Source organism: Taudactylus pleione, unplaced genomic scaffold (assembly GCF_031769625.1).
Source record: "Taudactylus pleione unplaced genomic scaffold, aTauple2 ptg000215l, whole genome shotgun sequence".
In the NCBI taxonomy this organism is placed as follows: Eukaryota; Metazoa; Chordata; class Amphibia; order Anura; family Myobatrachidae; genus Taudactylus; species Taudactylus pleione.
In genome coordinates, this window is record NW_028284617.1 from 2294535 (window position 1) to 2298362 (window position 3828).

Genomic DNA, 3828 nt, shown 5'->3' on the forward strand with positions numbered 1-3828 from the left:
TCTTCTCCAGAAATTGTGATCTTACTGTCGTGCTTTGTTTGTCATAGTCTGTTAGCTTTGAACAGTTACGTCTTAGCCTCTTGAACTGCCCAACTGGTATGTTATTCAACCAGTTGGGGTGGTGTTCACTTGAGGCTAAGATTATACTGTTCACATCAACTGTTTTGCGGAACGTGTTTGTCTGGATTTTGTTGTTCTCGATAAAGATGTTTAAGTCTAGGAACTCTACTAGGGATTTGCTATATTTGGTGGGGAATACAAGGTTGTTTTCATTGTCATTGACGTATGTAATGAAGTTTGTGAGTGAAATGATGTCTCCTTTCCAAATAAAAAAGACATTGTCTATGAATCTCGTCCATGTAACGAGGTTCGCGTCGAGTTTAGGATGGGACCAGATGTTTTTGTCCTCCCAGTAACTCATAAAGAGATTTGCAAAGCTTGGCGTGAACCTTGTTCTCATAGCGGTTCCCTTGGTCTGTATGTAGAACTCATCGCCGAACCAAAAGTAGTTGTGTGTTAGGATAAAATTTATGCTTTCAATGATGAAGTCTATTTGTTTTTCTTCCATTTCTGGGTCCAAAGTGAGGTAGTGTCTGGTGATCTCTAAACCCTGTTCATGATCTATGATGGAATATAAAGATGCCACATCACAAGTAACTAACCAATAGTCTTCATTCCATTTCATGCTTTTTAGTCAGTTGAGAATGTCTGTTGTGTCTCGGAGGTATGCTCTTTGCGCCTTTAGATATGGTTGTAGGTAGGTATCAAAATATTGTGAGAGGTTGGCGGTGAGTGACTTAATTCCGGATATGATGGGCCTGCTTGGTGGTTGTGTCTGGTCTTTATGAATTTTGAGTAAGTAGTAAAATACAGGAATTACCAAATTTTTTATATTAATGAATTCATGTTCTTGTTTCGTGAGTATTCTTTCAAGAAGTCCCTTTTTAAGTAATCTCTGAAGTACTGACTAAAAATTTTTGGTGGGGTCCTGTTTCAGATTACTATATGTGGTTTCATCGCTAAGTATTCTTAACGCTTCTTTAAGGTAGTCAGCTTTGTCTAGTAGGACTATTCCACCCCATTTGTCTGCCGGTTTGATAATGATGTTTTTGTTCCTTTGTATATGGTTCTCCATGATGTAACTGGGGTAGAATTGATAGGTGGGTTTATGATTGGTGTGTTTGTATATGTCGTTACTTGTTGGTTTGTGTTGGGGGCATGGGTGTCTTAGCAAATAATTATTTGAGGTCCATGTATGTGTCAAACTTGTCCATCTTGGCTGTTGGTGCGAATTTTAGTTAGAGATGAGCGGTTCGGATTCTGTGGAATCCGAACCGCTCAGAACAGTAGGGATCCGAGTCCACCTGAGCTGAGGCTCGGGTGTTCCTGCCAACTCTGATCCCCACTGCGAGCCAGACGTCTGCGTCCTGACATGGGATCTTGCAAGAGTGCTGAACTCTCGCGAGAGGCAAGAGTTCGCCTCTACATAAGGTGCCGAGTCCCGCGACTCAGCGACATTTGTCCTGCACACTCCGATAGTGCGCTACTCTGCAACTGGGCTGAGGGGGCACCGAGTGGCTAGATCACTAGCATTGATCACTGAGTGGCTGTATAAGGGGACACACACTGATGCTGCATTATACTCTGCTAAGTGGCTGCGCTGGCAAAAGTGACTGTGTATGTAAGGGGGCACACTGCATGCTGATGTATGCTGCACTATACTCTGCTGATTAAGTGCGGTGTCCAGAGACTCACAAGTGGAGGTGACTGTTTAAGGGGGCACACTGACTACAAGAAGTGGCTGTGTGTAAAAAAAATAAAAAATAGCCCTCTGTGTATAACAAATACAAGCACCATGACATTGTGGGCCATAGCCCTCTGTGTATAACAAATACAACCACCTTGACTGTGGGCCATAGCCCACTGTGTATAACAAATACAAGCACCGTGACTTTGTTGGCCATAGCCCTCTGTGTATAAAAAATACAAGCACTGTGACTTTGTGGGCCATAGCCCTCTGTGTATAACAAATAGAAGTACCGTGACTGTGGGCCATAGCCCTCTGTGTATAACAAATACAAGCACCGTGACTTTGTGGGCAATAGCCCTCTGTGTATAACAAATACAAGCAATGTGACTTGTGGGCCATAGCCCTCTGTGTATAACAAATACAAGCACTGTGACTTTGTGGGCCATAGCCCTCTGTGTATAACAAATACAAGCACCGTGACTTTGTGGGCCATAGCCCTCTGTGTATAACAAATACAAGCACCGTGAATGTGGGCCATAGCCCTCTGTGTATAACAAATACAAGCACCGTGACTTTGTGGGCCAAGCTCTTTCATCAATTGATATCAATGATTCAAAGGAGATCACAGTTAGATCCTAGGTGCTATACTTAAATAAGCAGTGTCAAAGCAGCTACCCATTAATGTCAGATAGTGCATAACTAAAATGTTCTATTACCAATAGGACCTCAGTGCCCAGATACTGGATACTGCCACTGTTTGCTGTTTTTACTCTTCACTCCAGTATTCCCCCGCAAGCTTGCCATACCCCACTAGCTCGGTTCAGTACAGGGAGTGTGTGTGCAGGGGGGTGGGTGCTATGACATACACTTGGTCCCAACTCTGGTAACAACTGATGCAGTGTTGGGCAGCCGACCAGGCAGCACTCTGGGTCAGCGGAGCCAGGACTGCCTAGTTCTATGCATAGGAGACTAAATAACTGCTGGCGTAACTGCGTACTGTGGTAGTGGAGAGCCCACTGCTACTGGTCACACACGCGACCTCTGCTAAATATATGTAGGAGGGGCCTGCCTGTGCCTCCCACTTGGGCAAACCTAACAGCCCTTGTTTGTAAAGGGGGACAGGGCTCAGAGGCAAACGCAGAATTTCTACAGAGGGGCTTTCAAATGCCTGATTTTTAGCATGTTACCACTAAGAGGGCATAATCAGCACTGAAAGCCAGCTATAACAGGCATCATACGAATATACGGAATTAAATAATTCTTCCATATACAGCCAGGACAAACAGCTTCAGTAATCAATTCAATGTAAAAAGTAGAGTCATCCTGTCTGAGCTGAATCTTTTTATTACATATGTGGGCTCTATTACAGATCATTTGAGCAAGTTGGGGAATCTGGGGGAGGGCAGAAAAAGAAACATGTACTGCCGTGGACATAGATGCACAGATTGGTCTCTTTATGTACTGGATAGGGTATTATTCAGTATTAATAATTGATCCTATAGATGGGCTATATCAGTGCACCCCGAACAGTACATGTTTTCCAGGTCACCTTGTCGGTGCTCAACTATATTCATTACTGGCTTTCCAATTTATTTACTACTTGCTGCACCACTATATTCATTACATGTTTTCCAGATCCCCTAGTCGATGCACCACGTTATTTATTACTGGCTGTCCAATTTATTTACTACCGGCTGCACAACCATATTCATTGCATGTTTTCCAGATCTCCTAGTAACACATTTTAAAAGATCAACAGGGACTGAAGTGTGCCAGTTAGTTAATTAGTGACATTACTAAGGGGATCCTAATTTTGTATGGTCCCTTATACTATGGGGCACAAATAGGGCAGACTGTGGAACCTGGGAGGATTTCCTGCCGCGCCTAGAGCAGGCAGGAGCAGCCCCCCAGTATTAAGATGGCGGCCGCACTCGGGGCAAAGCCATACCCCCTTCGCCCTTCGCCACCCCAATAGCGGGTGCCCAACGGCCCGCAGGCCGCTCACTGAACCAAACCAGCGGAGCAGCCAATGCTGCCTGCCTCTGGTTAAACAAAATAGAGACGGAGCCAGCGGCAAC